This window comes from Erinaceus europaeus, chromosome 13 (genome assembly GCF_950295315.1).
Source record: "Erinaceus europaeus chromosome 13, mEriEur2.1, whole genome shotgun sequence".
Lineage (NCBI taxonomy): Eukaryota > Metazoa > Chordata > Mammalia > Eulipotyphla > Erinaceidae > Erinaceus > Erinaceus europaeus.
In genome coordinates, this window is record NC_080174.1 from 37,951,462 (window position 1) to 37,979,113 (window position 27,652).

The following is a 27,652-nucleotide window of genomic DNA, read 5'->3' on the forward strand; positions in this document are numbered from 1 at the left end:
ACTAGAAATGTATTATAGCTTTATACCTGACCCCTTTCTGAACAAAAAGCAGGGCCCAAGAACCTATCAAGTAGTAGCTCCTATGCTCAAGACCCAGAGTTCATTCCCAAAACTTCCTAGGGAATACCAAATAAGAAAGTTCAGAGACGTAGATAAATAGCATAAAACTTATGCAAAGAGACTCTCATGCCTGAGGCTTGGAAGTCCCAGGTTCAAGCCCCATGCACCACCATAGGCCAGAGCTAAGCAGTGCTCTGGTGTTTCTCTGTGTCTTTCACTCTCTGCATCTCTCTCAAAAAAAAAAAAAAAAAAAACTTTTAAAAAGTTTCTGATTGAAAAACAAATACAACTGAATCACAAACTATTATAGATGTGATCAAGGCAGTTAAAGATATCTAAAACATTCTAAATGAAAAGTGTGGTATATATATATTTCATTAAAATTAACTGGGAGAAGGGTACTCAGAGGGTAGAGCACAGGACTTGCATGCATGAGGCCCTGAGTACAATGCCCACCACTGCATATACCACAATGTAATTCTACTCTCTCTCACACACAGAAAGTAAATATTAAAAATAAATAGTAAATAATAAAAAGGTGGGATGTCAAGCAGACAGCAAAAAGGTTTATCCAATAAACTTCATGCTTAAGGTCCTAGGTTCAATCCCTAGTTCAACTTGTCATAAGACAGACCTGAGCAGTCAAAAGATTTTGTAGGTCAACTATAATGTTTAGGCAAAAATAATCTTTTAGAAATTCTATGAATCGAGCAATCTAATAAAAGCAGGTTAAAAAAAAACTCTTCCAGAAATCATGCACAAGTAGCATGGTTAGAATAGATTGTTTATATATATAGTAGAAACCTAAAATGTGGTTTCTCTTCTGAGAGAAGTAAAAGAACTGTAAAGAATAAGATCATTCTGGTACCAGGAAATTTTCAAATGGTAAATAAAACATACATGTGTGACAAATAGTATTACCAGAAGTGGGCAACTTAAGGAAGAAAGGCAACTAGACTTCAGCTTTATGCTTTTAATATGTAAATTTTATTAAATACCTTTAGACTCTAAAACACAAATTCACTACATCTAAATGCCAATTTTCCAAAGGAAACCTTTAAAGTTTTCCAATGGGGGCAGGGGTAGATAGCATAATGGTTATGCTAAGAGACTCTCATGCTCTAAAGTCCCAGATTCAATCCCCTGCACCACCATAAACCAGAACTGAGCAGTGCTCTGGTAAAAATAAATAAATGGAATTTAATTTTAAAAATAGACATAAAAAATGTTTGACTAGATCATTAAGCAAACTATGTACTTTGAGAACTTTTAGAAGTATTCCCTCCAACACCAATCAGTAATAAGTCTCCAAGCCAGTAAGACACTTCTTGTGTATCTTTCCTAATAAGCTGGACATAAAATCCAAAAATTCAGGGCCAGGTAGCAGCAAATCTGGAAGAACTGTATGTCACAATGTGCAAAGAAGGGTGAAAGCCCCTGGTCCCCTCCTACAGGGGGAATACTTCATGAACAGTTAGGCAGTGTCTCTCTGTTCCTATCCCCCCTCCCCTCTTGATATGTCTCATTCCAATAAATAAAAGAAAATATATATTTTAAAAATTCATAAAACAATTCATATTAATAATTCTCCAAATACTGAAGTAATGCAAAGCATTGATTTTACTTTTCATAAGTCTTACTTATGAGAGAGAGTGAATCAATGCCAGAACATCACTCCGGCAACATATGGTGTCAGGAACTGAACTGAGGACCTCATGGATGTTAAGGGCAAAAACACTACCCAGTATACCATCTCCTGGACAGAAAATTGTGGGTTTTTTCTATAAAACAGAACTAATTAACAATTGTTGTAAAGATTAAAAAATATTAAAAGCTTGGCTCATAGCACATAATCAATAAACATGAATTTTTCTACCAAGTGTGCCAGATACATCAATAATACCAAACCTACTTTTATCCAATGGATCAAAACCATACACTGAACATTTTTTGTTGTTGTTGTTGTTGTAGTTACTGATGTCGTCGTTGTTGTTGGGATAGGAAAGAGAGAAATGGAGAGAGGAGGAGATGGGGGGGGGAGAAAGACAGACACCTGCAGACCTGCTTCACCGCCTATGAAGGGACTCCCCTGCAGGTGGGGAGCCAGGGGCTCGAACTGGGATCCTTACACCAGTCCTTTCACTTTGTGGCATGTGCACTTAACCCCCTACACTACTGCCTGACTCCCCATACACTGAACTTTTAACTCATCAAAACTTTTCACTTTGTACAAGACAGGCACACTAAAAACATAGTTAAAAAGACAATAATTGGGAGTCGGGAGGTAGCGCAGCGGGTTAAGTGCATGTAGCGCAAGACCAGCGTAAGGATCGCGGTTTGAGCCCCCAGCTCCCCACCTGCAGGGTAGTCGCTTCACAAGCGGTGAAGCAGGTCTGTAGGTATCTTTCTCTCCCCCTCTGGTCTTCCTCTCCTCTCTCCATTTCTCTCTATCCTATCCAACAATGACGATGACAACAATAACAATAACTACAACAATAAAAAAGACAAAGGCAACAAAAGGGAACATAAATAAAATTTAAAAAATAATAATTTATCAGCTGCTATCAAGCATGTAATACACATACAGAAATCTAACCAAATGTTGCCTGATGACCCCACACAATTTATTTCAATATCTATAGAATATTTTCTAAAACAAAGTAAGCTAGCTATGGTTAACAAAATAATTTAGGTCTGAGAATAGTCTCTGTAAGACTATTTAAAGCACCAATTTAAATCTCTTTAGCTAACAATTATCACTGCCATATTTGAAAACAAATAAAAATCTAGCAGTTACTATCTTTCGTAATCTTTTTCTTCTTATGCATGAATTCAGGCTCTAAGTCACCAATTCCAAAATTATCTCAGACCATAATCAGAATTACCTGGTAATTCTGTTAAAGTTTATGAACAATTAGATGACTGCCCTTCATTCCAAATCTAATAAATCAGGACCAGCTGTCATTTTAATGCATAATGAAGTGTGAAAACTAGTGCACTATGTAGTAACAAGACAAAGAACATCAAAAGCACAAAAATTCAAAGTAAGATAAACACAACTAGCATTTCAGGTCACCTAAAGAAGAACTTTTTTTTTCCTTTTTAGTTTATTAGCTAGGACTGACAGAAATTGGGAGAGGAGGGGGAGGTAGAGGGAGTGAAGACACCTGCAGACCTGCTCAGATATTCATGAAGCTCCCCCCCTACCCACCCCACATGTGGGGATTGGAGGCTTAAACCCCGGTCCTTCAGCATGGTAATATCTGCACTTAAATGGGTGCACCACTGCCCAGCCCCTAAAAAGAACTTTTTTAAAAGATGTTAATTAGAGAACCAGAGGGATAGTTCATTGAGTTGGGTACCTCCATCGCCATGCAAGTTTGAGCCATACCATCATATGGAAGGTAACCTAACAATGAAGCAATCATCACTGCTATACTGTTCCTGAAATAAATAAAATTAAAAAAAAAGATTTTTTTAAAAAAAGAATACAGTAATGTCGGGGGTCGGGCAGTAGTGCAGCGGGTTAACGCACGTGGCGCAAAGTGCAAAGACTAGCATCCTGGTTGGAGACACCAGCTCCCCACCTGCAAGGAGTTCACTTCACAAGTGGTGAAGCATAAAACAAGGGCAACAAAAAGGAAAAAAGTAGCTTCCAGGAGCAGTGGCACCAAGCCCCAGCAATAACCCTGGAGGCAAAAAAAAAAAAAGAAAAAAAAAAACAGTAATGTCTCCCTGTAACAAAGAGCAGGTTTACTTCCTATTTGCTATTAAACAGTGAGTTCCTCAAGCTCAGTCAGTGTTCAACTGGATGCATTGGATCGACCTTCCCATGGTGCATCCCGTGAGTACCCATTCATTGCGGAAACTTGATGATCCTTCCTAGCCGACTGAATCCACATGGATCCCAGTCACTTTCAAAGCCAGCAACAAGCAGCTCCTGACAGCTTTCAAGCTGTTGGTCCTGCTCTTCGAGTCCTCCAACTTAATGTTGAGGGGCTGTCCTTTGCCAAACGACAGACAGAGACTATGACCCCCATAGTCAACGACTGCCACCTCTCCAGATTCAAAGGAGGTCTCAAAACTTTACATCAGGCTCAACCTGACGCTGTTGACTGGCTACAGAAGAAGGGCAAACGCTAGAAGAAGAAGTGTTCAACTGTGACACAACCCAACTGCCCTCTTCTGCATGGAAGTTTTCAGGGTAAACACAAGTAACACCCCATTAATCTGCTGCTGGCTGTGCCTTGTCTGGCTAGAAATCCAGAACCTTCTGTCATCAACTATAAAACAGTACCTGACTAACATATTAACTTACAAGAATAAAATAAAATCCTAGACCCTGTTTACTTGAGTTTTGTCAAAGTTAATCATTTTGCTGAGAATGTAAGGTTTGTGTGTAGTTAACATACCAATTAGCCTTTTTAAATTTTTATTGTTATTATTTTATTGGCTAGAGACAGCCAGAAATAGAGGGAAGAGGGTGACAGAAAAAGAAAACAGAAAGACACCTGCAACACTGCTTCACCACATGCAAAGTTTTCCCTCTGCAGGTGGGGACCAGGGGCTCAAACCCGGGTCCATGAGCACTGAAACATATGGTGCTGGTACCACCACCCAGCCCCATAATTAGTTTCTCAGGTCACTGAGGGCTAGTAAGAACACCTATTTTTTTGTTTGTTTTGTTTTTATTTATTCCCTTTTGTTGCGCTTGTTGTTTTATTGTTGTAGTTATTGTTGTTATTGATGTCGTTGTTATTGGATAGGACAGAGAGAAATGGAGAGGGGAGAGGAGGAGAAGACAAGAGAGGAGGAGAAAAAGACAGACACCTGCAGACCTGCTTCAATGCTTGTGAAGTGACTCCCCTGCAGGTGGGGAGCTGGGGGCTCAAACCGTGATCCTTACGCCGGTCCTTGTGCTTTGCACCACCTGCACTTAACCCACTGAGCTACCACCTGACTCCGAAGAATACCTGGTTTTAAATGTTACTCATTCCTCATTTTTTTTTTCTTTCTAGAAAATGCTCCTGAAAAAAAATACATCTAATTTTCCACCTTTGGTAACTCACTCTCAGTCAGCACACCTTCTCCAAGAGTTAATACATTTATATTCCATCTTCTATAGATGTCTATTCTAAAAAAAAAAAAGCAGTAGAGACCAGAATCTATCACTAAGAAAGGTGATAAGCAAGAAGGTTCCTCACAGTAAACATAAAAATAATGCAAATTTTACTTGTTTCAAAGAAATAAGGCTAATAATTTGACTTTCTATTTCCTTTTTTTAAACCCAAGGCCTCATGCATATTTATTTCCACTGCTCCCAGCTGGCATTTTTCACTCTCAGTTTCAAAGTGAGAAGAGAAAAAAGGAAAGAAGACATATCCATCCTGTAGTAATATCCTGTAGTAATATGGAAGATGCACTGCCCAGTCCCCAAGTTATTTATTTTTTTAATATTTATTTATTTCCCTTTGTTGCCCTTGATGTCTTATTGTTGTAGTTATTATTAATGTCTTTGTTGTTGGATAGGATAGAGAGAAATGGAGAGAGGAAAGGAAGACAGGGGGAGAGAAAGACACCTGCAGACCTGCTTCACCGCTTCTGAAGTGACTCCCCTGCAGGTGGGGAACCGGGGGCTCAAACCAGGATCCTTATGCTTTGTGCCACATGGACTTAACCCACTGAGATACTGCCTGACTCCCCCCAAGTTATTTTTTTTAATTTATTTATAAAATTTTAAAAAATCGGGGCCAGTGGTGGCACACCTGGTTAAGTGCACACACTACAGTGTGCAAGGACCCAGGTTTAAGCTCCTGGTCACTACCTGTAGGGGGAAAGTTTCACGAGTGGCGAAGCAGGGCTCCCTCTCTAGCTCCACCTTCCCTCTCAATTCCTGACTGCCTCTAACCAATAAATAGATATTTAAAAATTATTTAAATAAATAAATAAAAATTCGACAAGACCACAGGATAAGAAGTGTACAATTCTTTAATTGGCATACTTTAATGATGGCTCTTTCAGTTACTACCAGGCCACCCCATCACCTGGGGCCCTAGTCAAGAATCCTGGGATTCCCACACAGACATGATGGGCCTAGATCTCTAACAGATGGCCCTCTCCACTGTCACTGGTCATCTCCATCCGGAACAGCATAGACCCCTTGGTGAGTCCCTACAGAACCTTGCCCTCAATGTGAATCAACAATGGTGGAAACTGCCCCATTCTCTGAAGGGAGATTGGGCCAAAATCCTCAACCACTCAAGGAAGATGGGTCTGGCAATGAGTGCAGCCTAGAATGTTCCCAACTATGACTACAAAATGCAAGCTCAGACCTACAGGGATGCAGAGATTACACTGGTTCCTTCACTGAATATAGGCCCCAGATCAAATTGATGTGGTTTACAGTTGATTCTGATATACTTTTCCCAAGTTATTATTCTCTCTTTTTTCTGCCTCCATGGTTACCACTGGGGCTCAGTGCCTGCACTACAAATCCACTGCTCCTGGAGGCTATTTTTCCCATTTATGTTGCCCTTGTTATTGTTGCTATTGCTGCTGTTGTTGGATAGGACAAAGAAATCCAGAGAGGAGGGGAAGACAGAACGGGAAGAGACAGACAGCTGCAGATCTGCTTTATCACTTGTGAAGCGACACCTCTGCAGGTGGGTAGCCGGGGGCTCGAACTGGGATCCTTACACTTCGTGTCCTGTGCACTTAACCCACTGCGCTACTGCCCAGCCCCCGCACCAAGCTGTTTTTTTGTTTGTTTGTTTGGCTCTAGTTTTAGCACCGGGGCTTGGTGCCTGCACTAGGAATCTACTGCTCCTGGAGGCTATTTTTCCCCTTTTGTTGCCCTTGTTGTTTATCGTTGTTGTTATTACTGTTGTTGTTATTGGTGTCATTGTTGGATAGGACAGAGTGAAACAGAGAGGAGGGGAAGACAGAGGGGAAGAGAAAGATAGACACCTGCAGACCTGCTTCACTGCTTGTGAGGCAACCCCCCTGCAGGTAGGGAGCTGGGGGCTCAAACTGGGATCCTTATGGTGGTCCTTGTGCTTTGCGCCATGTGCACTTAAGCCGTTGCTTTCTTTAAGGGAAAAACAAGCCAGACTAGGACCAGATGTTAATGGCACATCCTACACAGGACCTGGGTTCAAGCTCGCCCCACTCCCACCTCCCATTCCCATCTACAAGGAAGCATCATGAGCAGTGCTACAGTTGTCTCTCTCCCTCTCCTCTCAATTTCTCCACCTCTATTCAAAAAAGAAAGAAAGAAAGAAAGAAAGAAAGAAAGAAAGAAAGAAAGAAAGAAAGAAAGAAAGAAAGAAAGAAAAGAAAAGAAAGAAAGGAAAATAATTCATTGTGCAGGCATGGAGTCTTAGAGATAACCCCTGGTTAACTGTAAAAATAAAAATGTAAAATAAAATAATTAGCAAGACTGGCCACCACCTGGCTCCTAAAATTTCTTAATTAAGAGATGGAGAGGCAACCTTGGTATGTTTTACCATCCGTGAGCTCCCCCAGTACTTACCACTGTGTTCCCATGTAGTACCAAGGCCTCATTTTAGGTAAGGTATGTGATATACTAGGTGAGCCATCTCCTTTCTCCAAAATTATTAGATTTTAAAATATGAAAGTTCATCAGTCAACTTAAAAGGAAAATAAATGCATAGTTCTTGTTAGTACTTATATATCTAGTACCTTCACTTGTTTTATGAAGTATGCAAATAGTACAAAATATAAGCTGGAAATGTTTGAATTATATGGTAAAGGTTGCTTCATTTATTTGTTGTGTTCATAGGGCCAAACGGAATGAATGTCAGGCCAGTCTAAGAATTTATAAACTAGTAGAGATTGCATAGGGGATGATTAAGCATTTAAGAGCAGTGCCTATGCTTTTTCTTGCATGTGTTTCCTTTTATTTGTCTCATCACATAGCAATGAAGATATTTTTGCCTTAAAACTTTCCTTTGGTTCTAGTTGTCAGAGCCAGGAATATAAAAATCATTTAATTTACTTATTTATTTAGTAATTTAAACTTTACTAAACATAAATTTAATGAACTACATTTTTTTAAGAATTTTGATTTTTTTTATTTATTTACTTTCCCTTTTGTTGCCCTTGTTGTTTAACATTGTTGTGGTTATTGATGTCGATGTTGTTGGATAAGACAGAGAGAAATGGAGAGAGGAGGGGAAGACAGAGAAGGGGAAAGATAGACACCTGCAAACCTGCTTTACCACCTGTGAAGCGACTTCCCTGCAGGTGGGGTGCTGGGGGCTCGAATCAGGATCCTTACACTTTGCCAGTCTCTGCACTTTGCGCCACATGCACTTAACCTGCTGCGCCACCGCCCGACTCCCCATTTAATTTAATTTAATTTATACCTGTTATCTGAGAGAGATAATCATGAGGAAAGACACATTCTTTGCATAATGAGGTTGGGGTTACTTTTGGTTGGCTGTTCTAAGTTCGTTAAAAAAAGTTCCTTAAAAAAAGTTCCTTGGGGGCCGGGTGGTAATGCACCTGGTTGAGCGCATGTATTACAATGCACAAGGACACGGGTTCAAGCCCCTGGTCCCCACCTGCGGGGGGAGAGCTTTGCAAGTGGTGAAGCAGTGCTGCAGGTGTCTCTGTCTCTATCACCCCTTCCCTCTTGATTTCTGGCTGTCCTTAAAAAAAAAAAAAAAAAAAAGTTCCTCCCAGGGCTTGGCGGCGGCACACTTGGTTAAGCACTCACATTACAATGTACAAGGACCCGGGTTCATGCCCCTGGTCCCTACCTGCAGGAGAGAAACTTCATGAGTGGTGCAGTAGAGCTGCTGCAAGTGTTATCTCTGTCTCTCTCCCTACCTCTCCCCCTACTCTCTCAATTTCTCTGTCTCTAACCAATAATAATTTGAAAAAAGAACTTTTACAAGTCAATGGGTAGAGGGGAGGACGCAGGTCGTAATGCACCTGGCATAGCACACGTTACCATAGAAAAGGATCTGGGTTCAAGCCTAGCAGGGAAACTTCACAAGCAATGGAGTACTGCTGTAGGTATCTCATCATCCCGCACCCCCCTTCAAAAGAAAAACAGTAAGAAAAGAAAGTCACCAGGAATAGTAGAGTCCCTGTACAGCTATCAAGCACCAGTGATAACCTCAATGGCAAAATATAATAATACTTAGCTGTGGTAACACAAATGCACAAAGCCTTGGGTTTATTTTCTGGTAAAATAAATAATATCTAATTGTTTATTTTATAATCATACTATTTGGGACCAGGTGATGGCACACATCTGGTAAAACACACATTGTCATACATGAGGACCCACATTCAAGTCCCCCAGTAACCACCCACTGGGGCACAGGGGGCAAGGGGAACTTCACAAGCAGTGAAGTAGTGCTGCAGGTTTATCTCCCTATCTCCCTTACAATTTTTGTGTCAAATAAATACTTAAAACTAGGAGGCGGAGCCAAGATGGCAACTTGGAAACAACAGCTGGCATGAGCTTCAAACAGAAGCTGCTTACAACCTGGGATTCTCTGGATAGGGTAGGATACTGGGCCTTCTGTAGGAGGGTGAACAAGAGGTGGTCAGGGTGACACCAAAAAAGAGTCCTATAACCCACTCTTGAGCTGGAAAACAGAGACCAAAAACAGCCCCAAAGGGCTGGGCAGCCACTCCTAGCAGGCTTCCTGCTGAGCAATTTTCTTTACCATGATTTCAGGCTCACCAGGAGTGTCATTCTAAGTCTTTTTCCTTCTTTTTTTTTTTTTTTTTGGTGGCTGAAGCTCTGAATAACAAAATACCTGACCAATCAGAGACTCGGCCCTGTTTGGAAAAGTATACCTGGAGGTTTTTTTTTTTTTTTTGGATACTTCTTATAATAGGCTGTCTTTCTCAAGCTACCTGTAGCCATTCCGGAGCAGTCCAAGTTTGGGTTTTTTACTCTATTTTATTTTATTATTATTACTATTATTATATACACGTGTCCCTTTTCCCTCCTCCTTCCTCAGGTTGACGAAAATTAACTGTTGTTGTTTTTTAAATTGATACGTGACTGGGTGTCCCATCCATTGTGAGAGGAACCTGTTTCTCCCTCTTCCCTCCACTTTCCTTTTTCTCTTCTCTTAGATAGTAAAAAAAAAAAAAAAAAAAAAAACACTTTTTCTTTTACTGCTCTTTTTTCTCTCTCTTCTTTTGCTTTCTGAATTCACTGATACTCATTTGGGAATTATTTTGTGGAAGAAATCTGGCTCAGCATGCTCTCTGTGTGTGCGCGTGTCTCTCTTTTCTACTTCCCTTTCTCTTCTTGCTATCCCTAAAATTTACAGTGGACAGTATATTTGCATAATTGTCTATTCTTGCTCTCCCTTTTTTTCTTTTTCTTTTGGTTTTGGTTGCTATTTTTTCTTGGACTGGTAGTGCCGTTTGGCTAACTGATAATTGGTTGAACTGTATCAATCCTTCCTTCAGTTGCTATTGCTGTAATTTCTGAGGTCTGTGACTGCATCTATGAAAGGGCTTTAGTATAGCATGGCGTGGCTTGTACTCAAAACACAACTGAAGAATGACAGAACAGAAAAATAAAAAACACATCCAAAAAAAAAAAAAAAAAGGCTAAATCAAGAACAAATAAAACTGCTACCACAATGAATCAGGATAGGAGCCCAGAAGAAACTCCAAATCAGTCAGAAGTAACCATAGATAAGAAAAGTATGCAAGCATAGTAAACCTAATAATCACTGAAATTAAGACAACTATGGAGGAAACAATAGATGGAGAATTAGGGAAACAATAGATGAGACCTTCAAGGAAAATACTAGCTACATCGAGGTAATTAGAGAACTGAAAGCTGAAATAACTGAGGTAAAAGGCCAATTAGCAGAACAAGCTAATACTATAACTGAACTGAAAAAAAGAAGCTGAGGGAAGGGAAAGCAGACTAACAGAAGCAGAAAACAGAATTAGCCAGACAGAGGATGAGCTAGAGAGAAATAAGAAAGAAGTAAAAGAGCTCAAAAAGAGATTGAGAGGCACTGGAAGCAAAAGAGACATATGGGATGATCTCAAAAGAAGTAACATTTGTATGACTGCCCTACCAGAGGAAGAAAGTGAGGAAGGGGAAGTAAACATTCTAGAGAAAATAATAGAGGAAACTTCCCAGACCTAAACAGCAGAAAGAACATTAAGATCCAAGAGTCCCAGAGTGTCCCAAACAGAATCAACCCAGACCTGAAGACACCAAGACACATCATAGTTACAATGAAAAGAAGTAAGGATAAAGAAAGGATCCTGGAGGAAGTCGAGCAATAGTGAAGCGGATTAAGTGCACATGGTGAAGCGCAAGGATCCTAGTTGAGCCCCGCACCCCCCTCCCCACCTGCAGGGGAGTCACTTCACAAGTCGTGAAACAGGTCTGCAGGTGTCTATCTTTCTCTCCCCCTTTCTGTCTTCCCCTCCTCTCTCCATTTCTCTCTGTGATATCTAGGAACGACAACATCAATTATAACAACAAGGGCAACAAAAGGGAAAATAAATAAATAAATACAAAAAAAAGAATCCTGGGAGTTGGGCAGTAGTGCAGTGGGTTAAGAGCAGGTGGTGTGAAGTGCAAGGACCAGCATAAGGATCCCGGTTTGAGCCCCTAGCTCCCCACCTATAGGGAAGTTGCTTCACAGGTGGTGAAACAGGTCTGCAGGTGTCTATCTTTCTCCCTGTCTTCCCCTCTCTCTCCATTTCTCTGTCCTATCTAACAACAACATCAATTAACAACAACAATAATAACTACAACAACAATAAAAAACAAGGGCAACAAAAGGGGAAAATAAATTTTAAAAATATATTTTTAAAAAAAAGGATCCTAAATGATCAAGAGGAAAACAAAAAGTCACATGAAGGGAAAAACCCATAAGACTATCAGCAGACTTCTCCACTCAAACTCTAAAAGCCAGAAGAGAATGGCAAGATATCTATCCAGCCCTCAATGAAAAAGGGTTTCAACCAAGGATAAGATATCCTGCTAGACTTTCATTTAAACTAGATGGAGGGATCAAAACCTTCTCAAGACAGGCAACAATTAAAGGAGGAAACCATCACTAAGCCTGTCCTGAAAGAGGTTCTAAAAGACCTCTTATAAAAAAGAGCATCACCATACTACTTGCCATATATCAGAGCAAATAAAACATTATTGAATGGCCCCACATTAAATCCATAATATCAATAAATGTCAATGGCTTAAACTCACCCATTAAAAGGAGAACTCTCACAAGGCTAGATAAGTACCTTCCATATGACCCAGTAATTCGTCTCCTAGGGATATACACCAAGGACTCCATAACACCCAACCAAAAAGATGTGTGTGTGCCTATGTTCATAGCAGCATAATTCATAATAGCTAAAACCTGGAAGCAAGCCAGGTGTCCAACAACAGATGAATGACTGAGAAAGCTGTGGTATATATACACACACAATGGAATACTACGCAGCTATTAAGAACAACGAACCCACCTTCTCTGACCCACCTTGGATGGAGCTAGAAGAAATTATGTTAACTGAGCTAAGTCAGAAAGAGAAAGACAAGTATGGGATGATCCCACTCATAAACAGAAGTTGAGAAAGAGAAACAGAGAGGGAAACTCTTAAGCAGGATTTGACTGAATTTGGAGTATGGCACCAAAGTAAAAACCCTGGGTGGAGAGTGAGGGTAGATGTTCAGCTTCATGAGGCTGCAGGCAGGAGGATGGGTTGGGACATAGTCTGTTGGTGGAGGGAATGGTGTTTATGTACACTCCTATTAATTTTTATTCATATAAATCACTATTTAATTAATATGCACAGACCATACATAGGCTGAGTCTTTGATATGTTGACTCTCTTAACTTAGACCAGGGAGAACAGAAGCAACCAGTGACACACCTATATACAAATAATGTCAAAGGACATAAATTATGGTGATGTTGTGTATGATACAACAAATCCTAAAAAAGAGATATTCAAAATTAACCCAACTGCTAAATATTGTGATTATAGCAGTAACTACTGCCTTCTTAAACCTTAAGACAGCAGGGACCTCCCACTTCCTCTATAGAGCCTATATTTCCCCAATCCTGAGGCCTCTAGAGTGGGGCTCACTTTTCTGCATGCTTCTCTCAATTCATACCAAATGATATTGCATCTGCTGATCCCAACCTAACCAACACAATGAGTACCACCTTTATCACTTCATACTGCTTTATCACTTCATACTGTATCCAGACACATTAGGCATGGAATGCCAGCCCTTCAGCCTCATTATTCGGGTGAGACCTTTCCTCTCATAGGATTCTGTGATTCTACTCCAGGTGGTTCACTTCCTAACAAAGTCTCAAAACCTAGATATAGACCAGGTCCCATGAGATAGGGCATATGTTCACATAAATTAGGGCAAAATATACACCTGAAAGCTAAAGTACAAAATAGTCTGTAGTGAGTCAGTATGAAGTCATAATGAAATAGAGTCTACTTAGACTTAGATAGCCTCCTCACCTACTTCCTATTACACTTCCCTCACTCCAATGCTAACCTTATCAAAGCAAGGACTGCAAAAGCTGAATAAGTGCAAGAGACTGGCATACTCTAATGACTCTTTAGTCGCTATCAGACCCTATCAGCTGGGGACCTATTCGGGGAGTTCTGAGATTCCCAAACAGACATGATGGGCGTAGCCCTCAAATAAATCCCTCTCTCCATTGTTACCAGTCATCTCTATCAGGAACAACAAAAACAGAACCCTTTGTGGGACCCCGTAGGACTTGCCTTCAACTGGGATCAACAGCAGTACATAATGTTCCATCCTCCAGAGGGAGGATGGACAACATACTCTATGCTAAACCTGAGAAAGATGGGTCTTGATATTGGGGCAGCTTGGAATGTTCCTACCTCACAGAATGTGAGGTCGGATCTACAGGGATGCAGAGATCATATAGGCTCCTAAGCTGAATATGGGCCCCTGATCACATCAAATTGATGGGTTTTACAATCAACAACATTTATATACACCTTTCCCGTATTTGGGAGCTACTCTCTTCCCTGATCCAGCTTTCTGGTCCTTTTCTAAGCATGACATCATCATCTCCCCAGACAATAACTTGGATCCACCTGCATATCAGATGTCAGGCTCAGGGGAAAAAAAAAAAAAACTAGTATAACTAAAATATGCCTACTAGCTATCTACAAAACAGAGACCACCCAACTCTTCACCTGCACTATTCCAGCCTTTAGGTTCATGATTAGTCAACAACTTGTTTGGCTTTATATGTTAACTGTCTTTTTAGCCACCAGGTTCCAGATGCTAGAATGATGCCAACCAGACTTCCCTGGACAGACAACCCCACCAATGTGTCCTGGAGCTCTGATTCCCCAGAACCCTGTCCCACTAGGGAAAGAGAGGCGCAGGCTGGGAGTATGGATTGACCTGTCTACACTCATGTTCAGTGGGGAAGCAATTACAGTAACCAGACCTTCCACCTTCTGCAACCCACAATGACCTGGGGTCCATACTCCCAGAGGGTTAAAGAATAGGAAAGCTATCAGGGGCATGGAGTTCTGGTTGTGGGAATTGAGTGGAGTTGCACCACTCTTAACCTATGGTTTTTGTCAGTGTTTCCTTTTTACAAATAAATAAATAAAAATACCTAAAACTAAAATAAAATTATGTTATTAATCTCAAATCCTACAAGTGGTACTGATGGTTTACCTTCACTTTAGAAAATCCTAAAATTGAGTTCCTCTCAAATAGCAGTCAACTAAGTGTTTTAAAACAAACACTAGGGAGTCGGGTGGTGGTGCAGCGGTTTAAGCGCATGTAGTGCAAAGCACAAGGATCCCGGTTCGAGCCCCCGGCTCCCCACCTGCAGGGGAGTCACTTCACCAAGTGGTGAAGCAGGTCTGCAGGTGTCTATCTTTCTCTCCCCTTCTCTGTCTTCCCCTCCTCTCTCCATTTCTCTCTGTCCTATCCAACAACAACATTAATAATCACAAGGGCAGCAAAAGGGAAAATAAGTAAATATTAAAAAATAATAATAAAAACAAATACCAGTAGCTACGGTGAAGTTTTATTATAATGAAAAAAAAATCCATAAAGCGGTAGGTAATTCATTAAGAAATTGTTATTGGGCCAGTAAACTCACTTGAGTAGTATACTTTGACATAGGCACAACCCAAGTTCAAGTTCACCACACTGAAAGGAGCTTTTGGTGGTCTGATGTCTTTCTCTCCCTGTCTCACTATCTGATTGGTGCCTTTTAGGTTTTTCTTTTTGTATCCAGAGCACTGCTCATCTTTTTTTTAATTTTTTATATTTATTTTCCCTTATTTTTTATTGTTGTTGTAGTTATTGATGTCATTTTTAGATAGGACAGAGAGAAATGGAGAGAGGAGGGGAAGACAGACACACCTGCAGATCTGCTTCACCACCTATGAAGTGACTCCCCTGAAGGTGGGGAGCCAGGGGCTTGAACTGGGATCCTCACGCTGGTCCTTGTGCTCTGTGCCACCAGCGACTCCCTCCGCTCTGGTTTATAGTAGTACTGAGAGGACTGAACTTGAACTTGGGACCTTTGATGCCTCAAACATAAAAGTCATTTTGTGTAACTATTATGCTGTCTTCCCAATCAAGTCTCTATGTAAAAAAGTGTTCCTGGAGTGGTGAAGTCCCTGTGGCAACAAAAGAGTCGTTTTTATTTTTCCATTTGGAAACAATCTGTCACTAATCAGATGAGTGATGAAGAAAGTTGTTGCATATATAATTATTATTCAGCAAAAAGAAAAACTGAGATCTTCTCTTCTGCCAAAACACAGATGGATCTGGAGAGACTTAAGTAAAACAAGTCAGGAGAAGGATGAATACCAGATGACCTCAATAACAGTAGGACTTAAGAAACAAAGCCAGGTGGTCCAGAAGGTGGTGCAGTGGATAAAGCATTAGACTCAAGCATGTGGTTCTAAGTTCAATCCCCACCAGTGCATGTCTCAGAGTGATGTCTGGTTCTCTCCCCCATCTTTCTCATTAATAAATAAAATCTCTAAAAAATGGAGGAAAATTACATGGTAAAACATGAATAATAAACTGTAATCCATTTCAGCAAATTCAAAGTCTTAAAAGGAGGAGGTGGAAAGGGACCAAAAGGTGATTAGTGACCCAGTGACCTGTAATGATAACATGGTGGTGAGGTATGTTACCCTATCTTGGGGAGATGGAAAGCTATATCCCTTTGACAAGCAAGAGTCATGTAAATCAACATTTCCTCAATCAAGTGACTTGGGGGGGAAAAAATTGCTTTTATTTCCTACTCTTGAAACTTCATACTCTGCTTTAATTGGATTTCAAAGCAAATCAAAAACATTACAAGTGTTTTTTTGTTTTTTTGTTTTTCCTCCAGGGTTATTGCTGGGGCTCAGTGCCTGTACCATGAATCCACTGCTCGGGGAGGCCATTTTTTCCCCCTTGTTGTTGTAGCCTTGTTGTGGTTATTGTTGTTGTTGATGTTTGTTGCTGGATAAGACAGAGAGAAATGGAGAGAGGAGGGTAAGACAGAGAGGGGGAGTGAAGCGACTCCCCTGCAGATGAGGAGCCAGGGGCTCAAACAGGGATCCTTATGCCAGTCTTTGCGCTTTGCACCTCATGAGCTAACCGCTGGCTACCGCCCAACCCCTACAAGTATTCTTAAATTGCCTACCAATGATATAAATTGGATTGTATGGAGTCTTGCTTATGCTTTCAATAAAATGTATCCTCTTCTTATAATCCTTAATACTAGCTAGCACAGTATTCTTTTATTCTACTCCATCTCCTGATTTCATTTGCTTCTGATTCGATGTTTTTAGTATCTTCTGTTTCTACAAGATAACAGTGAAAATCTTTTAGTTGGAATGGATGGTTGTGGCTTGATGTCCATTACCAGACGTTTTCATATTGCCACTTGCATCATACAGAATGGACACGGGTGTTGTATCACTGATACCCCAGTTCTTCTGAGATCTGCAGCACCTTTAGTCAGCCAAGAGCAGCTTCCTCTAGTGTGGCATACAAGTATGTCTGCCTTGATTCGAAAAGTATTAGAAAACACTACTCTATACACACTGCTTGGGAACGGTGCTGATGAATTTTTCATGCACCAAGTAGTTTAAGAAAAAGTTAACTAGAGGGGGCCATGAGGTGGCACACCTGGATAAGCACACACATTACAGTGCTCAAAGGCCGAGGTTCAAGACCCTGGTCCCCACCTGAAGAGGGAAAACTTCATAAGAGTCTTTCTATCCCCCCCTCCCTTCTCAATTTCTCTTTGTCTCTAATAATAAATTAAAGAAGGAAAAAAGGGAGGGAGGGAGGGAAGGAAGGAGTGAGTCAGGGGGTAGTGCAGCGGGCTGAGCGCAGGTGGCGCAAAGCGCAACGACTGGCACAAGAATCCTGGTTCGAACCCCTGGCTCCCCCACCTGCAAGTCTGCAGGTGTCTTTCTCTCACCATCTTCCCCTCCTCTCTCCATTTCTCTCTGTCCTATCCAACAACAACAACAACAAGGGCAACAAAAGGGAATAATTCTTTTTTTTAAGTTTTTAAAATTTTTTTAAAGATTTGGGGGGAGAAAAAAGAGAGGGGGAGGGGGAGGGGGAGGGGAGGGGGAGGGGGAGGGAGGGGGAGGGGGAGGGGAGAGGGAGGGGAGAGGGAGGGGGAGAGGGAGAGAGAGAGGGAGAGGCGCCAGGCAGTAGCGCAGCAGGTTAAGCACACATGGCACAAAGCGCAAGGACCACCGTAAGGATCCTGCTTCAAGCACCCCACTCCCCACCTTCAGGAGTGTCGCTTCACAGGCTATGAAGCAGATCTGGAGGTGTCTTTCTCTCCCGTCCTCCCTTCCTCTCTCCATTTCTTTTGGTCCTATTCAGCAGCAATGACAGCAAGTAACAACAATAAACAAGGGCAACAAAAGGGAAAAAACAGCCTCCAGGAGCAGTGGATTCATAGTGCAGGCATAGAACCCCAGCAATAACCCTGGAGACAAAAAAGAGAGAAAGTTACTAGAGGTTGGGAGTAGACAGCATAATGGTTATGCGAGAGACTTATACTTAATGCTCCAAAGTCCCAGGTTCAATCCCCCATACCACCATCAGCCAGAGCTGAACAGTGCTCTGGTTAAAAAAGAAAAAAAAAAAGTTACTAGAGGGGCCAGGCGGTGGTACACCTGGTTAAGTGCTCACATTACAGTGCACAAGGATCCAGGTTCAAACCCCTGGTCCCCATCTGCAGAATGGAAAGCTTCACAAGTGCTGAAGCAGAGCTGCAGGTGTCTCTCTGTCTCTCTCCTCTCTTCTCTATTACCCCTTCCCCTCAATTTCTCTGTCTCTATCCAATAATAAATGAATAAAAATAAAATTTAAAAAAGAAAAGTTACTAGAGAAAACGTCAATTTAAAAAAAAAATAGTAATTTGGGGATCAGTAAATTAGCTCACCTAAATTATGTACTTGGCCATGTAACCCAGCTTCAATCCCAGTCCCTATCTCATTAGAGGAAGCTTTGGTGTGGTGTCTTTTCCTCTTTCTCTGTATTTGGAAAGAACGCACAGCAATAAAGTCCCAGCAGAGAGACAGAGAGGTGGTTTTTTTTGTTTGTTTTTGTTTTTTGCTATTCCCCCTTTTGTTGCCCTTGTTTACTGCTGCTGTATCATTATTTTTGTTGCTGTTGTTGACTAGGACAGAGAAATGGAGAGAGAATGGGAAAACAGAGAGGGGGAGAGAAAGATAAGACACCTGCAGACCTGCTTCAGTGCCTGTGAAGCAACCCCCCTGCAGGGGGGAAGCCAGGGGCTCAAACTGGGATCCTTATGCAGGTCCTTGCACTTCACACCATGTGTGCTTAACCTGCTGAGCCATCGCCTGGTGCCTTTTTTTAATAATTATTTTTTAAATAAATAGGGATAGGAGGAGAGAAAGAACCAGACATCTGGTACATGTGTTGCCGGGGATTGAACTCAGGACACCTCATACTTGATAGTCCAATACTTTATCCACTGTGCCACCTCCCGGATCAGTTTGTTTTTTTTTTTTAACCAAAATGTCAACTAAGACTAGATTTTTAGGGGCCACAAAACAGCTCACTGTACCATGCACCAGACTTCAGGTTCAAGTTCCAACACCAAATAAGAATACTATGGGATATACCAGGGGAATTCCATGTATGGTAAAGCAGTGCCTTTCCAATTTCTGTCTCAACCTCTCAAATAAAAAATGAGAAAGTGGGATGGGGAGACAGTATAGTGGTTATGTAAAAGACTTTCATGACTCAGGTCCTCAAGTCCTCAGGTCCTAGTCCAATCTTCAGCACCACCATAATAAGACAGAGCTGAGCAGTGGAGGTGGGGGGGTATTTAAATAATACATTAAAAAAGAGGAAGTTGACCCAGATTTGGTCACTTAGCAGCTTGATATCAATCAAGAATCTAGAGGCCCTGGTATACTATTTTTAAAAAAGACTAGATTTTAGTTATTAGCAATTTCCTTTATGATTGTAAATATAGTGAATTAAAAAAACTGGGGGGCGTGGCTGGGTGTGGCACACTTGGTAGATTATACATGTTATATAATGCACAAGGACCTGTGTTCTAGCCCCTGGTCCTCACCTGTAGAGGGAATGCCTTACAAGTGGTGAAGCAAAGCTGCAGGTTTCTTTCTTTCTCTGTTCCTCTTTCTTCCTCTTCCCTGTTTCTGTCTCTATCCAAATGAGTAAAAATTAAAAAAAAAAAAAAAGCATAAAAGTTCTTAAAGCTGAACGATTAAACGTCAACTTTGTATTTCATCAATATAACCAACAATTACATAAACCATTTTATCATATGCCCTACAATTAGTTTTCAATAAAATGACACAAATTCAAATGTATAACTGATACACTAGAACTTATTTTATTAATACAATGTGGGCAGTGGTAGTTTAATAACTTTCAACAACAACTTAGTTTCTTTTTTTAAAAAAATATTTATTTATTCCCTTTTGTTGGCCTTGTCGTCGTTGTTGGATAGGACAGAGAGAAATGGGGAGAGGAGGAGAAGACAGAGATGGGGAGAGAAAGACAGACACCTACAGACCTGCTTCACCACCTGTGAAGCCACTCCCCTAAAGGTGGGGAGCCAGGGGCTCGAACCGGGATCCTTATGCGGGTCCTTGCACCACATGCGCTTAACCTGCTGCGCTATCGCCGACTCCCAACAACTTAGTGTCTGACAATAAGATTACACAGTAGGAAAGACATTTTAATTCCTTTAAAAGCCAAATAGGCTTCACATTCATTTTCAGATTATGATTCTGGCAATAAATTCTGGTAAACTGCCAAAAAGTAGTCAGGTTGTATAAACTTCCTTAGGAGGATCAATTAAAAAATAAGGCACTCAACATTGTTTCTGAAACTCTTTAAAACATCAATCTCTCTAGCAGCCCTAAACAGGATGTTTCAAACTTTAGTGTACATAAAAATCACAAGTGATCTTGATTTTGATTCAAGACTCCAATGGAGCCTGAAATTTCTAATGAATTACAAATCATTACTTATGCTACTTACTAGTCTACAGACAAACAGTATACTTGAGACTTTACACTCTGGTTCCTATGGTCCTGGTAAAGATAAAGAACAAAACTTTAAAGAAGATAGCAGGGAGTCGGGCGCTAGTGCAGCAGATTAAGCGCACGTGGCGCAAAGCGCAAGGACCAGTATAAGCATCCCGGTTCGAGGCCCAGCTCCCCACCTGCAAGGGAGTCGTTTCACAGGCAATGAAGCAGGTCTGCAGGTGTCTATCTTTCTCTCTCCCTGACATCCCCTCCTCTCTCCATTTCTCTCTGTCCTATCTAACAATGATGACATCAATAACAACAATAACTATAACAACAATGAAAAACAAGGGCAACAAAAAGGGAAAATATAAAAAAAAAAGAAGATAGCAATGGGGTCCCAGGTGGTGGCACACACATTACAGTGACAAGGAACTGGGTTTAAGGCCCTGGTCCTCACCTGTAGGAAGAAGCTTCGTGAGTACTGAAGGCTACAGGTGTCTGTCTCTTTCCCTATCTCCTCTCCTCTCTCAATTTCTGTCTCTATCCAATAATAAATAAAAATAAAATTTTTAAAAAGCAATCAATGGTAGGGACTGCCCCACTCTCCAAAGGCAGGCTGGTTCATCCTACCCTGCTACTCAAAGAACTGCAAGATCAGAACAACATGGATTCAGAAGGATTCAGGATCCTGTGCTAAATATGAATATAAATATATATATGTATGTATGTATGTATATGTGGGCCCCAGGTCAATTTGATGGGGTAGACAGTTAATTTTATTCATAGATTTTGTTCAAGTCTGGGAGCTACTCTCTGCCCTAATCCAACTTTCTAGCCCTGTTCTCAACTCTGATACCATCTTCCCAGACAGTATTTTTGTCCAACTCCACGTTAGCTATCAAACTCCAGCAAAAACTACAAAAGTCATGGGACCCTAGGAACATACTTAAAATAGTTCCTTGCTTCTTTCCACCCCAAGATCCCTATTTGCATCTGCCCTATTCCTATTTTTTGGTTGAGAATTTAATATTTTATGCACTGCACCACCTGCTGGATCATTTCTACTTTTTGGTTCCAGTCCATGAATCATTTTGACCTGCTTTGTATCTTACCACCTTTCCTTGGCCAAGTTTCATATACTTTTTATTTACTTATTTATTTATTTTCCCTTTTTTTTGTCGCCCTTGTTTTTATCATTGTTGTGGTTAATAGTACTGTTGTTGTTGATGTTGTTGCCGGATAGGACAGAGAAATGGAGAAAGGAGGGGAAGACAGAGATGGGGAGAGAAAGGTAGACACCTGCAGACCTGCTTCACTGCTTGTGAAGCGACTCCCTTGCAGGTGGGGAGCCAGGGCTCAAACTGGGATCCTTAAAACATACTCGAGTTTCGCGCTTAACCCACTGTGCAACAGCCCCACCACCAAGTTTCATATACTATCATGATTTCATCCTGACTTCCCTGCGCAGACAAGCTCGCCAATCTATACTAGAACCTCACCTCTCCAGAGCCCTATCCCACTAGAGGAAGACAGAAACGGGTTGGGTATATGGATCGACCTGCCAATGCCCACATCCAGTGGAGACGCAATTACAGAAGCCAGAACTCCCACCGTCTACACCCCAAAAAGTTTTTTGGTCCATATTCCCAGTGGGGGAGGGAATGATAGAGGGAAAATGAACAGAGGGCTTGAATTCCAACTCCACCAGGATCTGAAGAAAGAAGAGGGAAAAAGAAAGGAGTAATAGGTGTAGCTGTAACTTGGAAAGGAAGAAAAAAATGGGACTATGGAAAAAATGGGCAAATATATATGTAAGTATAGACAGATAATTATAGAAATAATAGTCAACCTTTACCTGTGAATTTGGGAGAGCTACTCTAGAATCCAGTGGAGGGGATGGGCATACAGAACTCGTGGTGTGAACAGTGCAGAATTATACCCGTTATAATTCTGTAAATCAATATTAAGTCACTAATAAAATTTTTAAAAGACAGCAAAAAAGAAAGTATCTGAGAAAAATATTTCTTCACAATTTCTTAAATAGCAAACTGGTGGTAAAACACCTGATTTCGGAGTCCAGAGGTATCACACAGGTTTAAGTGCACACAGTGCAAAGCGCAACGACTAAGGATTCCAGTTCGAGCTGCCCCCCCCACCAGCAGGGGGAGTCGCTTCACCAGCGGTGAAGCAGGTCTACAGGTGTGTATCTTTCCCTCTCTGTCTTCCCTCAATTTCTCTCTGTTCTATATAGCAACAATGGAAAAATGATGACCACCAGGAGCTGTGGATTGAGAGTGCAGGCACTGAGCCCCACTGATAACCTAGAGGCAAAAAAAAAAAAAAAAAAGAACCACCTGGTTTCACTTCTTGGAATGTAAGGACATCCCAGGGTTGACAAGGTAGTTTTAACATTCAAAACTCTTAACAGTGGAAAGTACACTTGAAATAATAAGTAATGTCAACTGTTTTATAACAAGTATCTTGGACTAAAAGGATGAGTAAATGAAAGTATGAACTGGTAAAGACAGGCTGGGCGGTGGTGGGTTAAACACATATGGCACAAAGCGCACAGACCAGCTATAGGATCCCAGTTCAAGGCCCCAGCTCCCCACCTGCAAGGGGGTCGATTCACAGGCAGTGAAGCAGGTCTGTAGGTGTCTTATCTTTCTCACCACCTCTCTGTCTTCCAGTCCTCTCCTGATTTCTCTCTGTCCTATCCAACAACGACAGCAACAACAAAGATAAACAACAAGGGCAACAAAAGGGAAAAACAGCCTCCAGGAGACTTGGATTCTTAGTGCAGGCAATAACCCTGGAAACAAAGAAAAAAATAAAAAATAAAATAAACTGGTAAAGACCAAAGTAAAGCATGATACTGAGTAAAGTGGAAGAAATGGCAAATCAAACTGCTATCTGCAAACAAAGAAATGGAAGGCACAGAAACAAACATTTAAGTCCAGAGTAACTTTAGAAAATATGATTTGGTGATCAAAAAAGATGTGCTAAGCAATGGTAAACTGTTCAGTTAGTGGAGCTGCAGAAGGCACTGGATTAAACAGGTGAATTTGGTCAAGTTCAGAGCAGATCACCTCAATGAATCCAAATATGGATATGGCTCACCATGCACACATGTCAGTCTCAAGAAATACAGTACGCAGGTCTATGGGAAATGCAGGAAGAGAAAACTTTAACACTCAAGACATTAAATTCACTCATTCAGCACATAAGTTCTGAAACATGGCACTATTCTAGATGCTAGGGATATAGAGCTGACCAAGCCAACTCAAAGTCTTCCTCTCACAGAACTTCTTGTAGAGGAAATTAACACATATTTAGAAATGAACAAGGAATATGACATTCTGCAAGCTAAGAATAGCGTCTTTTAATGTGGGATATACAGCTCTTCCTACTTGACATAAAGTAACAAAATATTAACTCCACCTTTTCCTGCAAAAGAAGCTCTGTAATTTAATGTGTTCCTTGTCTTCTCAGAAAAACAAACAAAGGTATGGTGAATAGTTCAACTGGTAGAGAGTAGAACTTGCATGCCTGAGAGTCCCAGTTCTATTTGCAGCCTGTTTGGGGGTCCCTGGCTTCACATGTATTCATGTGAAGTTCTCTTTACCTTATATGAAATCAATCTTAAAAAAGAAAAGAAGGAAATGTAAAACGAAATGCATTTAAAATATAACTAAATAAAAGTATACTTTTACCTCCAAACATGCATGTCAATAACACCCAGACATCCCCACTCTAAGTACCTTTCCAAAGTTAACAGTTCTCCAACTCAAAAATAGTGTAACCATTTTAAATAAACGCTTAAATGTTTCTTTACAGCTGATAAAAAAAAAAAAAGTAGAAAAAAACTCCTAACATTGAAATTATAGAAAAGGTCAATAATTATTCCTAATAGATTCAAGAATCTCACTAATATTTTCCTGACTACCTTTGTAGCACCTGCATTAGATTTCCAAAAAGTTATTTAACTGAAAATAGGTGTTATTATAGGAGTCTATTTTAAGAGAATATGAAGTAGGTGGGGGTAGATATCATAATGGTATGCAAAGAGACTCTTTCAATCCCCCACACCACCATAAGCCAGAGCTGAACAGTGCTCTGGTAAAATAAATTAATAATCACTAAGAGAATATGAAGTCTGGAAAGAAATAAGAACTCACTTTTATAACTTAAATACCAATCTCATCACTTGTCTCACTCTAATAAGCGTAAATTCAAACTATTCTATCTGTTAAAAAATGTAAATGGACATATATTTGAACTTCTTAGAGGACACACTAAGACAGCAAAGAAGTGTTCCATTTTTGCATTCTTAAAACAAAACAGTACACTGTGGCAAGCAAATGTATTCAGAAGATCCATGCTCTACCTCTATCAATCATCTACAACACCTCCACATTACAGAAAGCTGATTTATACAAACTTCTTTTAAGTGCTTCATAGCAATGTTCTCCCTATACAAATGAGAAACAATAGCAAAGTACTTGCTCCAACATGAACTTTCCTTGTAAGGATACATTATACAAATGGATCTCATTTGCTTTACAGTACTAGCATTTTTCTGTGCTACTGTTCCCTGTAGTCAGTGGAGAGCTTAGAGTGTACCTAGCATTTGGGGAAACAAGTATTGCGAACCCAAATCCAATTATACCAATCAAGTTTCACTAGTTAAAAACCCAGGACTCCTTCTAGAGTCTTGCAAGCAAAGATTAGCGGTGAAAATTAAAAGATTTCACCTGGCCGTTGCCACAAAACAGCTTACGTCAGACAACTTAGATAATACTCTGCATCAATATGGAAGTTGAACACTCTGGGAAAGCCCTTTTGGACTAAAGAAATGATCCCACGAGTAAGTCGACCTCATTTGAGTAACAAAGCGCCATAGCTACTGCCTATGCCAGGGGCTGTGGAAGGTGTTGTCTTACGCGCTATTTCTAAACACTGCCCAATCTCGGGTATCTAACGTCCCCGGCTTTTAGAAACTGCCAAGATTTCAAAAGCTCGTTTCCGAATACGATGTACTGGGAGGCAGCAGGATATGCGGCCGGATGGCCAACAGAGGCCGCAGAACGCCTCTTAACTGAGTCCCCGACTTGTAGGAGTTAAACTCTCGCCCCTTATGCTGAGATGACGTAATCTTCCACACTGCGTTTTTCTTGGGCTTAAAGGGGAGGAAGAGAAAAAGGGGGGAAAGCAGACGAACAAAGAAAATTTTCCCCTCGTAAGAGGAATCAAGCAAGCGGCAGAAGGCAGTTTCAGGAGACAGGTAACTCTGAAAGGGAAGCTTCAGTCGAACAGAAAGGGAGAAAGAACCCAAGAAGCAAACGGAAATGCTGATTAGGAACTCAAGCAAAGGCAGGAATAAAGCAGCCGGGAGAAGCGGCGATCTGACCCACCCAGCAGACACGCGCCGCCCCGGGCCAGGCGCCGCGCAGCCGGGAGCGCAGCGCTGGGCGGACCGGACAGGACACGCCCGGCCCGGCGCGGCCCGGCGCGGCCCGGCACAGCCGGGGGCTCCGCTCGCCACCCGCCCCACCGCCACTTCCCCACCGCCGCCTAGCAATTCCGCTCCCCTCCCCCCGCCCGCCGCAAAATGTCCGCGGCACCCGGAGAAGCAGGAAGTCGGAGCCCGAGCCCAGGGGCCAACTCCGCCTCGGAGCCCAGGCCGCGCACGCCCGGCTCGGCCCAACCGCCGGCGAGTGGCTCCGCGGCCGCCGAGGTCCTAAGCGCCGGGCCTCCGCCGGCCTCGGGGCTGCGAGCAAGAAGGTGGGGGGACTAGTCGGCCGGGATGGGTGTGACCCCTTCCTTCCGCCGCTGCCCGGTGACAGCCCGGCCCCGCCCGCGCCCTCCGGCCAGCACCTGGCACCACTCTGCGCGCCCCTCGGAGGGCCGGCGCCCTCGCCCACTCCGGGGCCACCCCCTGCCCTGCCTCCCTCGGTGGGACGCGGACCTGGGCTCGCGGACGCCAAAGCGCGAGCCCGGCACCCCGCGTTCCCGGGCTTCCTGGGGCCCTTCTCGGGCGTCCCGGTGAACGGGGAGCAGCAGAGGACAACGCGGAAGGGACAGGGAGGTAGTGGAGCCACTCCCGCGGAGACCCTCCCGCACTCACCTCAGCTTCTCTTACCGGGGCGTTGGCAGCACTGCGCGGGGTCTCCTCGACTGCCGGACAGGGGCACGCGCCTGACGTCAGCACGCAGCGACGCACGGCTGGGTGCCCGCGGAAGTGGGCGGCACCCGAGACTAGCAGAGGCCCGGCGCTCGGAGGAGGTGTCTGAGTGCAGCCCGGAGCTCGGTAGGGCTCGCCTCCTGCGCACGCGTCAGCTGATGCTCGCGCACCAGGTTTTATTGTTTTGTATTTGTTTTTCAAAAGGTTGTATTTGTAATAAAATAGTCGTGTGCAAAGCGCTGCTATTTACTTTTTTTTTTTAACCAGATCACTACTCAGCTCTGTACTGGGGATTCAACAGGAGACCTCAGAGCTTCAGGCTTGAGTCTTTTCCCACAACTATTATGCTATCTCCCCCGCCCATATTTCTTTTGATCCTTATGAAGCGAAATATGGTCATCCTTAGTTTACAAAGAAACTACTCAAAGAAGAGCTATGATACTCACTGCAAGTAGACTACCTCCTGACTCCTCAGCTGTACTCAGCCAGCAATACTGTGAGAACTAAGCACCACCTTTCCCACCTCTGCCTACACCCAGCTACTCCTTTTTACAGACATACCATCTTTTAATGTCAGAAATTCCTCCCCAACGCAAGACCTTGCATATACTGGTTCCCCTGCCTGCCTGATCTTTAGCAGATCTTGGGTTGATGTTCAGCTTTTCTGATCATGCTGTCCACAAAGTTTATATCAATCAGTCTTCCCTGCAAGTATGCAACGTTGTTCTCAGATGTTTTCCAGCTTATTTGTATGGTTCACTTATTAATAGCCACCACCACTATTTAAACACTTATTCAACATATATCTGATTTACATAGACATAATTTCTTTAAAACTTT

General features: G+C 42.1%; 1 protein-coding gene across 4 annotated transcripts in view; it reads right to left on the reverse strand.

Moving 5' to 3' along the window:
* The window catches only part of CDC42 (cell division cycle 42), a 47,010-nt gene extending 20,118 nt beyond the window's left edge, over positions 1 to 26,892 (reverse strand). For 2 of the 4 annotated variants that reach the window (XM_007522605.3, XM_007522607.2), the window contains exon 1: positions 26,756 to 26,892. The gene's annotated coding sequence lies outside the window, so the exon portion shown is untranslated. Of the gene's footprint in view, positions 1 to 23,240; positions 23,330 to 26,252; positions 26,390 to 26,755 lie in introns of those variants that run through there. The other 2 variants (XM_060205526.1, XM_060205527.1) reach the window with 2 other exon arrangements.
* Positions 26,893 to 27,652: the final 760 nt, after the last annotated feature.